The sequence below is a fragment of the Canis lupus genome, chromosome 7 (assembly GCF_011100685.1).
Source record: "Canis lupus familiaris isolate Mischka breed German Shepherd chromosome 7, alternate assembly UU_Cfam_GSD_1.0, whole genome shotgun sequence".
NCBI lineage: Eukaryota > Metazoa > Chordata > Mammalia > Carnivora > Canidae > Canis > Canis lupus.
This window is the reverse complement of record NC_049228.1, coordinates 51,769,300-51,783,832: the sequence shown is the minus strand read 5'-3', so window position 1 is coordinate 51,783,832 and position 14,533 is coordinate 51,769,300. Positions and strand designations below refer to the sequence as shown.

The 14,533-nt window shown below is 38.4% G+C and overlaps 1 long non-coding RNA gene across 1 annotated transcript in view; it reads left to right on the top strand.

Moving 5' to 3' along the window:
* Positions 1–14,005, top strand: part of LOC119872694 — a 44,374-nt gene extending 30,369 nt beyond the window's left edge. Inside the window, exon 3 of the long non-coding RNA XR_005361702.1 lies at positions 13,811–14,005. This is a non-coding gene — a long non-coding RNA (uncharacterized LOC119872694). The remainder of the gene's footprint in view (positions 1–13,810) is intronic.
* Positions 14,006–14,533: the final 528 nt, after the last annotated feature.

The window sequence follows — 14,533 nt, the reverse complement described above, 5'->3', positions numbered from 1 at the left end:
AAGCTTGAATACAAAATAGTATATTCATCACTTTTGGGCATTACGTTTCTTTTATTATGATATTGGAAGATCATTCATTCAACAAGTAACTATTAAATATCTAGCATGTGCTAGGCATTCTTTTACATCAATGAACAATGCAGATCAAAATCTCTGCCCTCATCATGCTTATATTCTAGTAAGGTAAGATACACAACAAAATAAACGAGTAAATTAGAGATGTGCTATAAGAGAAAATAAAGAAGAGGTGTGGAGAATCTTAGAAGACTTGGGCTTAGCCAGGATGGGAAAGGAGGGCTTCCTTGCAGAAGTGTCAATTAAGCAGTCTTGCAAGGAGCCTAGGAAAGGGGCAATGTAGGGCAAGAGAAGAAAGTGAGCAGGCCTGGAGGAAAGAGTTTGGTGTATTCAAAGATTAGCAAGTAATCCAAGTGGCTGAAACTCAGCCAGTAGGGATACGAGTGGTCTGTGCTCTGAGATACCAAAGGGTACCAGGGGCCCAGGTCATGTTGGGACTCAAAGGACATTGCTAGGCAAATGAGTTGTTTTGAGGGGATAAGTAATATGATCTGACTTACATATAACAGAATCACTCTAGGGGCTGTCTTGAAAATATACTATACTAAGGACTTTGTGAGCAACAGCTCATTTACTTACATAACAGCCGTACAAGGATTATTTTTTTTCCAAAATGAAAACTGAGGTTTACAGAGACTTAGAGTGGCAGATCAGTGATTCGAAATCAGAGATGCCCACTTCCAAATTCTGTATTCTTAACCATTAATTCTTGTTTGTCTCCTTAGTCGCATTATGGCTGTAGAGGAGCTTTTGCTCTTTATTTTCCAGAAATCTCCTTTTCCTTGTTTCCCTTAGTATTTGTGAATTACAGATCTGTGTGCTTCCCCCATGTACAATATGAACCTGGGGAAAACCTGTGTGGAAACCAGATGTCAGGTCTCCAGGCTTATGTGTTAGCCTGACAAACTGAGATGAATCACCTGAGTTGATCCCGAATATGGATACACGTGGAGAGGACAGGCTGAGACAAAGTGAGGACTGAGGGACACATCAAATTAATCTTCTCTGATGAGGACATCTCTGATGAGAGCCTCATCTTAGAAATAGGTTGTTCTCCAAAATCAGTTACTTGCTTGTAACTTAGAGGAGAGTATCCACTAGACAAGGTGTTAGGTGTTTGCACAGAAGCAGTCTGTTAATAACACCTCTGTGTTGTAGTGGCCTTCACTGTAGCTTCTTGAGTCACTCCTCCCTCACTCCAAGAGTCTCTTGTTAAATCAAGTAAATTGTTGTGCTTTTCAGTATTTTTTAAGATTTTTTATGTATTCATTTGAGAGACAGAGATGGAGAGCAGAAACAGGGGTGAGGGGCAGAAGGAGAGGGAGAAGCAGGCTCCCCACTGAGCAGGGAGCCCAACGTGAGGCTTGATCCCAGGCCCCGAGATCATGGCCTGAGCCAAAATCAAGAGTCAGACCCTTAACTGACTGAGCCACTCAGATGTCCCTCAGTATTTTTTCTACAAATACATTTCCTATTTTTTCTTCTACCTCTAGTCTTCTATAGGTGTTATTATTCTTACCTATACTCATTTAAAAATCACCCATTTTTTTTCTCCAAGCCTCTTCTCACTTTAATTCCTCCCCTTAACATGTTCCTCACTACAATAGATGATTATCTATTGCCAACAGGATTAAGTATGAATCCAGTGTTAACATTCTAATCTATGTCTCCTGGCTTATTATCTACTTCTTACAATATTCTTGTCAAATTTAATTGTTCATTTCATCCCCAAAGAAAATGATACTTTTCCACTTTTATGATTTTGCCCATTTTTTTACTATAAAATTTTTCCTACATCTATCCACTATCAAAATCTTTTTGCAAAAGCAATACATCATAACCACCTCTTTCATTGTTTTAGTTAGAGCAGGCTTATACTGCAGGCAAAAATATCAGTTGCTAAACACAATTTATTCCTCATTCATGAGAAATCTGTTGTGAGTCTGGGCCACTCTTCAGGGCACTGTCCTTGTGATGGCCCAGTATCCAGGGAAGAACTTATTTAAATGGCACCTCCGTAGCAACAAGGATTTCCACAATTGCCTTGACAGAGAAAATCTCACGTGGATAACTATATACTCTGGCCTGAAAGTGACACACATCAATTCTACCCATAGCCCACTGACCAGAGCTAGCCACTTGGCTCCACCCAGATAATGTGGAATCATCTCAGAAATGAGTCCTCTCATGTATTTAGAAGAAGAGAAGACCAAATATACCAAATATAGGTAAGCACTAGGCTTCTGTTGCATCCATAGAGGCTTTCTATGTCTCCTTAAACAATAATAATGGAGTTATTTGTGAATACGTCCCTTACTAATAGGAAGGTGGGACCTTTTAGTTGAATTTAGATGTATCTCAAGGAGGTGTATCTAAAAGATCATTAGGAAGGCTCCAGTTTTTCTCACCTGATCAGATATGCAGTAACATCCCTAGAGATGGCAGTTTATGTTTCTAAACTCCATTCTCATACCTGTTACCTGTATATGTTTGTGGCTTTAGAAACTGATAAGGAAATACGATTAATACTTGGTTTTCCAGAGATTCCCAGAGATATTTTGTTAATTGGAGATCTTCCATATAGTCTCTCATGAAAATAAGAACTTAAGATACTTTTTACTGTGTTTTGCCTCAAATATGAGTTGTGAAAGAGCCTAGTTCTTTATGATATGGTAGACAGAGTTTCTTAAGATAGAATCCCAAATATTCCCAGAAATAGTATAGAAAATGGGAAAGCTATCATAAATAACAACTTGGGAGACAACATTTCTAACTCCAGAGTTCTTTCCTATATGGAGTGAACTGAGAAGCAGCTTTCCTCTGACTGGTCTAGAAGTTATGAATCCAGCTAGACTAGTTTTGGAACCCACTGTGCTGAGAGCATTTCTGGCAATGTAGGGTTTTGAATATGAGAAATTAATAGGACAATATTTAGCCCAGATACTCCAGACAGAATTTCTGATAGAAACTTCCTTGTCCTTGTATCTTGAACAGAATTCCAGATAAGCTGATGTGGTTTCCAGAGCTCAAAATTTTTGAGATTGGTATTGGATTTGGGCCATTAGACCAAAGACCACTTGCCCTAAACTCTGTCCAATTAACTAAACTATGAATCCTGAAGTCAATTTTGCATTTTGAGAGAAATCTTCAAGCAAAATGTCAACAGGGTTTAAATAGCAAGTATTTACTCAATAAGGATTCTCCAAGATGCTCTGAAACAGTAATATAGAGTTTGAAATGTAGTCTTAGACTCTTCAGTTGTCACTTTCACTTTATTGCATCTCATAGAAACAGTGGGTGTGATCTCTAGAATGCAAATAAGATTCCTTGTGTCTATACCATTGACTTTTACATATTTTGAGATAATAGCTTTTTTTACAAGATGTATTTATTTATTAGAGAGAGAGAGAATGAGCAGGGAAAGGGAAGAAGGAGAAGATCCTCAAGCAGTCTCCCCTCTGAGCCTAGAGCTTGGCATGGAGCTTGATCCCATTACCCATGAGAGCATAACCTGAACCAAAATCAAGAGTCTCACACTCAAGTGAGTCACACTGGTGCCCAAGATCATAGCTTCTTTTTTTAAAAAAAGATTTTTATTTATTTACTCATGAGAGACACAAAGATTGAGAGGCAGAGACACAGAAGAGGGAGAAGCAGGCTCCATGCAGGGAACCCGAAGCAGGACTCAATCCTGGGACCCCCGGATCACACCCTCAGCCAAAGGCAGATGCTCAACTGCTGAGCCAGCCAGGTGTCCCAAGATCATAGCTTCTTTAAAGAACTGTTAAGCTCTCTTCAGATCTTATGGGTCATCTGAGAAGATGTTATGGATCTTCTACCTAGAAATATGCAGACACAATTTGAATACATTTTTAAGAGTTTATAATCAACTGTAGCACCAACTGAGGCCCAGGGAACTAAGATTAAAGACATTAGCATCCACCAACAGCTAGTTCCAAGATTCAGTCTCCTGATGATATATTCAGAAATAAACCTATACTCCATATAGCTACACTGAACTTAATGCAGTACTGCTCTTTCCTATACTCCTCTAAAGATTCCAGAGGAATAGACAGTAGCATTCCCAAATCTCTGCTTTACCCAACTTCTCACAACTAATGCCCACAATCTATAGACTCATGGCCATTTCAATTCATTGATTCAGACTTAACTGAATCGGAAAATCCTCTAATGAGATTTAGTTAAATTCCCTTGCTATACTTATGACTGCTGCTCTCCTATATCTTTTTTTTCAAATTTGTTTTTTTCTGCCAATCATTTCTTGCCTTCTGATGACTTGATATTTTAGCTCTCAGATCCCTCTAAAAAACTGTTTTGTTCTGCCTCAGTTTTTAATATTGGGCCTTTGCTTTGGTTTCAACTTCTTTTATCTTATACCCTATATTGAGCTTCAGTTCTCCAGATATGCAGTCCAGTGATGAGATCCAGCTAATTGGTCCTCCAACAAGGATGTGTTGGCCAAGATATAATGATACCAAGCTGTTTATTGTGCCCTAAACACATCTCTACACCTTTGCTTCATATTAATTCTGTTTTGAATGCCTCTCCCACTGCCCTTGTTTTCAGAATCATACTCTTTCCCCTCTTAATAACTTTCTGGAGTAGCTAGAGTATTTAATCCAAAGAATTTTTCCTGAGATTAAATCATCAAAATTAGTTTGGCTTTACCCTATTATTTTATAATCTCTGTACACCCTGATCATAGCACTTGCTGTGTCATATTTAAATAACCTCTATATGGGTCTGTCATTCTTCTAGATGATGACATCCCATGTAGATGAATCATGACTATTCTTCTTTCTGTCTCCTGCACTGATGATGATACTGTGCACTTCTAGGTGCATCTGAGTGTTTAGAACAAAACAATGTAATAGGCAGCTGGACACTTCCAGGCATCTGTTTCCTATACCCCCAGATTTGCTTCTCTATCTACCAATCTATGCTCCTTGATGATGATGTCCCAATTGGTGATAGAGATATTATGATCCCTTATACACCGTGCCTTTTGTGGTCAGCACTTTCTTCAGAGAACATCTTTATAACTTGAAAAGTTACCTCAGTCATGAATAATTGAGAGTGGCTGCCTTGAGTATATGATGGAAAAGGCTCAGAAGAAGGAAGAGTTGAGATTGGTCAATAATATCACCTGGGGCCTGTAAAGTGTAAACCAACAAGCCACATGCCAATATTAATCCTCCCACAAAGTGAAAGAGTTTTATGATAATCTCAACAGTATTTTCTGTTCATCTTATTTTGCTGCTGTGAAGAGCCCAAACTATCCTATGTGAACATTATCTTCAGTCAGGACATCAATGAGACAGTGTTAGTGCTAGCAGAACAAAAGGAGGAACGTGGTGAGGCCACAGGTAAGGGGGGTTCTGCAGATCTCCACAAGTACTGGGCTTATCTCCATAAATCTTCACCATCACCAGGGAAGACTGGGGGCAGAGAGAACTATCCCTGCGTTGCACAGTTCTGGAAGTACCATTCTATCTACCGTAAAGGTGGTAGTTAGAAAATAACAAGGTGTTTCCAAATAGCTGCTTTAATGTAATAAGGTAGAAGGAATGTTAGTTGGGGACTTCCCAAATACCCTGGATTAGAAATCTGTCATAGGCCCTGTTGTTCTTCTTATTCTCCACAATCATCTTTATAAATCCAGTCTCATCCCATCATATCTCACCAATCCTCAGAAGGTCAAGTATTCACTAAATATTTGCTATGTTTAAATCTCTAGTCCATGGTATAAGAGTATATTTTTAAAGACAAGTCATATAGTTTTTGTCTGAAATTGCCTACAGTCTCATTATAATGTTGACACATACAAATAAAACCATTACTATAACATAGTGGCAGTATACAGTGAATTTATAGTTTTTAAGGCACAGACTCTTATTGCTATGAGAATTCCAAGGAAGAAGGAGACCATGTAATAAATAGGGAAGGTTCTGGGAAACTAGGTGGTGTTTGACCTGCAACTACAATATGAATGAGCATTGGCCTGATATAGACTACCATACTCCATTGTGAGATTTTAAAGGCATATAGACCTATATAACTGGGTTCAAATTCTGGCTCTGCTCTGAAACTTTAAACAAAGAACCAAAGCTTATTTTCATCTGCAAATAGTTCTAATAATAATATAGAGAAATGTACTGTAAAAACAAATGGGTTAGCATATGTAAGATATATAACATAGTTTTTGACAAATAGCTCCTTGTCTTTTTTTTCTTTTCTTTTTTTTCTTTTTTTTTTTTTTTTTTTATAACCTGTGGGGAAATAAGTCTCTCATTAGCCTGAGGATATCCCTGGGAGTAAGAAAATATTAATTTACATTGACAATGAAGTGTAATTATTGATATTAGATTTTTTTCTTCACAGAAGAAGAGATGGTAAGGGAGAAGAGTATATTGGCATTGAGCATCCAAAAGGGATGGAAAACAATAAGGAGACAAAATGACACGGATAAGGAGAGAAGACTGACCTTCCAGTCTTGCCTGTGGCCAGCATTTCTTAAAGAATGGATGGTTGTGACATTAGAGAAAAGGGGGTTAGAGCATTTCTACCAAGAATAGAGCCCACAGTGCTTAGGTAGGTAGGGGACTGATTGGACTGGAGTGTTAGGAAGCATATTTGAACCAAAATATTTCAGTAGAAATAAAGAAACAAATAAAATAGCCCTAACTCTAGACAAGACACATGAGTTACTAAAGTGAATGGTTACCCAATAAAGCCAAGGGGCTGGAGGTGGGGGAATTTGGTATAGTAAGGAAATTTTAAATCTCACTGGAAGGTTGAATAGTTTGCCCAATATATTTACAAAGCCAGGTCATGCAATGGTCACCTAAAATCAAGGCCTAAAATTCTAGCAATTCCATATCAGAAAAATAAAAATGAGAAACATAATCCTTGAGAGGGAAAAGAGAAGGGAAGGGAAGGGGAGGGAAGGGGAGGGGAGGGAAAGGAAGGGAAGGGAAGGGAAGGGAAGGGAAGGGAAGGGAAGGGAAGGGAAGGGAAGGGAGGGGAGGGGAGGGGAGGGGAGGGGAGGGGAAGGGAAGGAAGGGGGAGCAAAAGAAAAGAAAAGGAGGAAGGAAAGCAGTGAGAAAGGAAGAAGTATAGGAGAAAGGAAGGGAGAAAAATTTTTCTGGGCAATGACACTTGCCAACATGGTTGCAAATTTTCCTCTCAAGAAAGTTGACTTAGTACATCTAGAGAACTTTTTTTCCAGCATCTGAGTACTGTGGCCAGTAAGCATCTCTCACCATGAAAGGAATTCTTGCCCTCACTCTTACAGATATCACAAACTAATTTTCTTTTTTTTTTTAAGATTTTATTTATTTATTCATGAGAATACACAGAGAGGAGAGAGAGAGAGGCAGAGACACAGGCAGAGGGAGAAGCAGGCTCCATGCAGGGAGCCCGACGTGGGACTCGATCCTGGGACTCCAGGATCATGCCCTGGGCTGAAGGCAGCACTAAACCGCTGAGCCACCTGGGCTGCCCACAAACTAATTTTCTATACAGCTAGGAACATAAACAAGGAGAGAATGTCTCTCATCTCTTAAGACCTGTACTGTTGTCAGTGCTCTGGGAACCAGGATGGTCATTTGTGATGAAGGCTCATGGAAACTTCCTGGCAGGTCTGAGGTATTGAAGAACACAGGTATTGATGTATGGACAAGGGGAGATCAGCTCTTGTTGGAAGACTTACCTGCACTAAACCACCAAGTGTTAGAATTTGGCATTTACCTCTCAGGCTTGGCCACAGTGGAATTTCTCAATCAGGAAATGGCAGTTGTACAGGGTTACTGGGTGATGATTTTGAATGGTGTGCCCATTAATAATATAAACAGTGGCTCAAAAGGGGGCAACAGGCATGTGTCTGGGTCAGCCTGGATCTGCACATATAGCAGATGCTGATAAGCTCGATGGAACAGGGACCTTTGGTCCTTGTGTAGGTTCATGCTCTGACAGTGAGGAAGAGAGAAGAAGTGATTAATCTAGCTGGTCTGCTCTTATGGATTGCCTGTCTTTAGCTGTTTCAGATGACTCCTCCTCAATAGATGCTTTGTGAGTGCTTACTCTATGATAGATATGATGCAAGGCTTTGGGATACAGAGTGAGACAGAATAGATAAGATCCCTATCCTTTATGACTTTATCAGCTTTATAGTTTGGTTTATTTGTTGCTTATAATTAGCACTGTAAGCAACTACCCTTTCTGAAATGTTTTGTTTTCCAAAACTTAATTTTATTCCTATGGTTTTCTGCATGGCATTTTTCACAGTTTGAAATAAATAGGCAAGTGACTGTATCAAGTGCCTGAGTCCCTGGTACAGCCTATATTTCCTGAGGGCAAGCCCTGAATCTTTTCTGTATCCCCCAGACCAGCACATACAAATTCCCTTCTTTAAGTAAATGAGGAAGTATTTCATTTGAGTCTCTAATTAAAACTCAGCCCTCCCCCACACAGAATTTAATACAGCTGTATCTAAAAACACACAGTCTGGGAGCAAGAGTGCCTGGATTTGAATTCTGAACACTTCAGTGCCTCGGTTTTCTCATTTGTAAGAAAGAAAGAAAGAAGAAAAAGAAAGAAAAAAAGAAAGAAAGAAAGAAAGAAAGAAAGAAAGAAAGAAAGAAAGAAAAGAAGGAAGGTAGGAGGAAGAGAAGGAAGGTAGAGAAAGAAAGAAAGAAAGAAAGAAAGAAAGAAAGAAAGAAAGAAAGAAAGAAAAAGAAAAAGAAAAGTGATGCCTACTTCATAAGCTGTTTCCAACATGCAATTACTTAATACATGGAAAGAACTTGGAAGTGTGGATGGCACCTAGCCAGGCCCATATAAGTGATTGCTACTAATATTATATTATTATGATTTGCATGGCATCCCTTCTATTTTCTTTCTAAGATATTATTTATTTATTCATGACAGACAGAGAGGCAGAGACACAGGAAGAGGGAGAAGCAGGCTGCACGCAGGGAGCCCGATGCAGGACTCCATCCCAGGACTCCAGGATCACACTCTGAGCCAAAGGCAGATTCTCAACTGCTGAGCCACTCAGGCGTCCCGATATCCCCTCTCTTATACAAGCTTACACACACAGGACTTGTGATGCATGTTATCTATACATTTAATTTCTTTCAGGGAAGTCTGATTCAAATAACCTGTTCTCTTATCTCCTTAAATATATATAATTTTATATGTGCCAGTGTGTGGTTGAGAAAACGTGGCAAAGGTAACCATGTAACATAGCAACAGTGCCTTCCTCTTCTAGATTATATTGCATTTTCTGTACAAATATTGAACAACTTCTGACTATATGAGTATCTATAGACTATATATATATATTTTTTTTAGACTATATTTTTTTGAAAAAGTAGGAGAGTTATAAAAAAATAACAAGTCACTAATGGTAGTTTTACATATAATTTCTGTTAGGAACTGACCACTGCTCTGGAGTTACCACAACTATAGCCACATAATCCTCTCCATTTTGTGGATGGAGACAATGAGGCACTCAAGGGGTCACAATAGACGAATTGGTTCTTAAAATTCTATTTTTTTCTGCAACATCAAAAGGTGCCTGTACTTCCTTTTAAAAAGTAAAAACTGCAGAGAACTGAAAACATGGCCATAGGACAAAACAGATTATTACTATGGTCTTGCTCCAAATCACATCAAAATGAATTTAATTGCAGTCTCCAACAATCAGATTTCATTTGGCACAGAAGTGGTCCTGTCACTTTTGTGATTTTAACAAACACTAATTACAATTTTGTAGATAGTGAATGATAATGGAAAGTTATGATGTTTCATTGTTTTATTAAATATATTATGAAATTCTCTATGTTTAAATGTCTAGCTCTATTTCTGCAATCCAGGAGAAAGGGTCAGATTTTATATTTCAACTCCCCATCCCACAAAAATAATATAATATATCCTTGGGGCCAGTATGTACTTAAAGAAATGCAAATTTGAATTTAGATATAAGGTATTCCAGCCTATTTTCTACCTGAACCTTTTCTAATTTATACTAATATTTCAAGATCATTCAACTGCTTAAAACACATTAAAAGCTTATACTTATATTGAACTTATCATATGCTGAGCAATATTCTGAGGACTGTACATATATTGTGCCATTTAACCATGTGATCCTCATGATGTCCCTCTGTAGTTGATATGGCTATTACTAGTATTTTGTGGATAAGGGAAGGAAAGACACAGAACAGTTAATTAACATTGCCAAAGTCACACAGCTCCTAAGTGGCAGAGCTCAGAAACAAACTCTGGCTAGCTGGCTTTAGAGTCTGTGCTATATAACTGTGTTTTACTACTTCTTAAAATGAAGATCAACATAATCATCAACTATATTCTGATAATCATTTTCAGCATATTTTACTTTAGAAAAGTGTTTTTAAAAGTTAACCTGAGGCAGCTTTCAAATAAGCTGTAAATTGGATTTTTTGGTTGACAAGCTTATGTTTCTGGAACAGTTGAGTTAAATTCAGTTTACTGCCCCTTATTGTGTTCTCCCAGCCTCAGTGATCTCTCTTTCTCATAAAATTTGCCTTAATTTTCCCTGAAGATTTTCTTAGGCTTCTCCCTTCACTAGAAATCTTCAGGTATAGATTTCAGAACTCTGAATTAATTTCAGCATTAGCCTACAACCTAAATGATAAATAAATTCAAGGGTGCATGTGATTAAGTTCCAACATAGCACAATGAGAGACTTCTCTGTCCAGAAAAAGGAAAGATGACATAGTCTGCATTCTCTGAGAGTGCTTTTTAGAGGAATTTGGATATACACAGGAGCCTGAAGAGTGGATAGAATCTAGCATCTGGAAGAGTGAGAGAGGATGCTATGTATAGAGGCAGATCCAAGGTCACAGACTGTTCTTCGTGGACACTGAAATGACCTTGGACAGCTGAAGTTGATGGCCACTGTTGGAAAGCAGTGGATAACTCTAGCCTATTCTCTCCCCTCTGTTCTCTAACCTACTATTTCTCTCCACAACACAATCTAGAATCTCACAATGTGCATCCTACAGTTAACTTGTATTTTAGCACCAAGAACACTGTTAACTTATGCCATGGCCTAGTTTTCAAAATTGAAAAAATAAATAAACAAATTCTGGGTTGCAGAATTAAAGATCTTTATACACTGAGCCAAGCAATGTAGTACTACTTTTGAATTTTTGTGGAGATGGGCAGTGGTAGTAGTAAATCCATCCTTGGCACATACTAGCTATCAAAGCTCACATCTCTGAATTCTGAGAATAAATGGATGACTACAATAGGTAGAGGCTGACAAAGTGTATAATGCATACTAAGAAATTCTGTTTTCTATAGTACAGAGAAGCCTTGAGTCATCTTGAAGATGGATCTACATGCCAATTGATTTTCTGAAACATTCCCATGACATGTGGGTATTTCTGGTGGTCCATTATTTTCCATATCATCACTGGATTTGAATTGGGGTCTTTTAGATACTCTGGGTACTGAGAGTAAAGGAACTTGACAGCTTAATTCATTATAATAATTTATGTGTTTAATCTTTCTTTTTAAATGAGCCTCGAGGTTCTGCAACTGGTGTATATATACAGTATTTATAAATACGATTAATATGGTGTCCACTTTCTAGAGTAGGATCAAACACAACAAGAAAAAAAAAACCATTAAGTCAAGCAAAAGCAGCTGGCTGGATTCTGTTTATGAGTAATTGAGGCTTTGTTGCCTTCATTCAATAGATACGTAGTGTCAAAAAATCATGAAACCTTTGGGACTCAGCTGGCCCAGATTTGCCCTGTTAGATAGGTGACTATCTGTCCAGAAGGAATAGTCTAGAGTTCCAGCCATTCAGGTGTGATAAACTCTTTTAGATAGAGCTGACATTCCTTCAGTTATTAAAGGGGTATTTTGTACTCTTTACATATATGGGGTTGAGGCAGTGCTGTGGTAGATGAATGCAATTATAATTGTACCATCATCCTTTCTTTTGAGATGCTTGAAATTTAGAGTTTGAAGTGTATTAGGAATGGAGTGTATACTCTGCTATATCACCCCAAATCAATAGGATAAAGTAGCATTATCAGTTCCCAAAATAACTAGAAAAGTCATTTCACATATTGAAAGGGCTGTGGATGCTGACTTATAGAAGGAGCCAAACACCAGGTGATAGAGAGCTGCCATCAAATCTGTTTTGGTGCAATATGAGTAAAGCCCCAGACTCTGTGCCACCAACATCCCGAACATGGAGAGGCATCTTTTGTCCTGAAACAGAAGTGTCTATTTCAAAATTTCCTGGTTCTCTACTAAGCTGAGTTTTAAGCCTCATATAGTGTACAAGGACCATTGTAGAGGAAAAGAGTGTGGAAAGAGCAGAATGAGGAGGGAAAGGGGTTAGTGATGGAAGCTGGGCAAATCACACTTTTCATCTCCATCAATCCGATTTCCTCCAACATCTGGTCATCTTCAAGGGGAAGAAAAACTTCACAAAAAGCCTTGAAGTATGTGCAATCAAATGTCAACATGCAGCTAATGCTTCACAAAGTATATTTAGTAGATAAAAAGAAAAATTTTAATGCCATCATGGATAACCATGAAAAATACATTCGTAACCTTGCAAAATATAAAATAGGTATATAGAAAGATATATAGATAAAAATATGAGCAAGTTACTCTGACTTGTTAAGTGGATAGACATAAATGTGAGCATTTTACTTGTTAGCCATCATTTCAGAAATAAGGAACATCTAGACTTAACAATTGAATCCATTAGAATGAAGATATGGATTAAGTGGCTACCTATAAATGTAAATTTTGAAGGGATATAATAGATACCCAACAAATACCTAAAAAAAAAACCTCTAGTTATAAGGCAAATAGCACTTTTTTCTGACCAGTGAGCTTTCTGCTATACTACAATGGTGAGCTAACATCTACGGGGGGGGGGGGGGGGGGGGGGGGGGGGGCGGTTAATGAAACAAGAATAATTTGACTTGACCTGAGAGTGGCAAAGATTCATAAGGGATAGTGACTCATGGCCTTTAAAATCATAAAGAAATGGTCCTTTATTACAGGAAGATAGGTGGTTACTGGTTATCCAATCACCAATCCAGAGCAATTAAATCTAATCTTGCCTGAAAACAAGGTGAAGAACTGGTTGAACTTTCAAGGTCCTACCTAGTTCTGTGAGATTGTGAGGTGGAAAGAATGAAAATGTATGACCTTCATGAAAATCCCTGTTTCTTTTCCCACTTTTCACTGGCATTGGGATCCTGAGGGAGTATAGGACACATGTTCTAGCAGAAGTCATGCTGATGGCATTTCTATGGAATTTTTTTTCTCCTTCTCACAGAATCAGAGATCACTCCCTTTTGTTTCCTAGAGGCCTTGTAGCATTGTTTCCCAAATCCTTTCCTACAGTGTCCAGTCAAGTTTTAAATAAACCAAGAAACAGGGCATCCTGAGGGGCCTCTGAAGAGCTCTATTGTAATCTAATACATCTTCTATTTAGAATATTTTTCTCAAAACAAACCCATTGCAAAAGAAAACCATCCCATTCCTTTTACCAATCTCCCCTGAATTGCTCACTAACTTCTTCTGCATTGTTGACCCTGGCTACCAAAGGAATCTAATCATGTTGATGGTATTGTCACCATCCAGTTCACAAGTGGAGTTTTATCCATTTTGATTTTTCAACCATCTTCTTCAGGTGGCTTCTTTGGCACCATTTCTCTGAGCATTTGGATTCCTGCAACATGGCCAATGCCACATGGTAACCCTGGACTGCGAGCTGGATGGATTAAGGGAGGTATGAGGGAAGAGATGCTACACCTGGCGTCAACCGATTCTCAGTTTTCAGACAGATGACACACTGCAGACTCTGCCTTTTCCTGACCCACAGGGACTATTGCTTTTGCTGAGAACCTGCATCTCTTTAAATAAATATTTTGTAATAAGTAAGAGAAAAAAATCAGTCCTATTAATTTCTTTGTGCTCAGATGAACCTAGCTGATCATTACTGCCTGTGTGCTGTGTATGTATGTGTGTGGAGTTATAGTTATATATAGTTATATATTTTGTTTCTTACTAAAGGAACGGTTGGATAGAACTATCTGGTTTAAAGGATGAGCCTGACTGATTACTGTAATTCATAGGGCCTTAATTAGCTGCACAAACCATTAGCTACAATTAGACTATTATAAAACACTTGATGCGCTATGTCAACCACGGGGCCTCATTTATTCTTGTGGCAGGGATCAGGAGGGGGGAGGGCAGGCACACTATACCGCCAAGCATGCTAATAAAGAATGATTTTTGATTTAAGATGTTGCCGATAGTGCCTCAAAATTAATCTCAATAGCTGTCTAATTTGTGTCGGTGGATGGTATATTTATTGTAAAATGACACCAAAGCTAAATGAGTTACCTGAAGC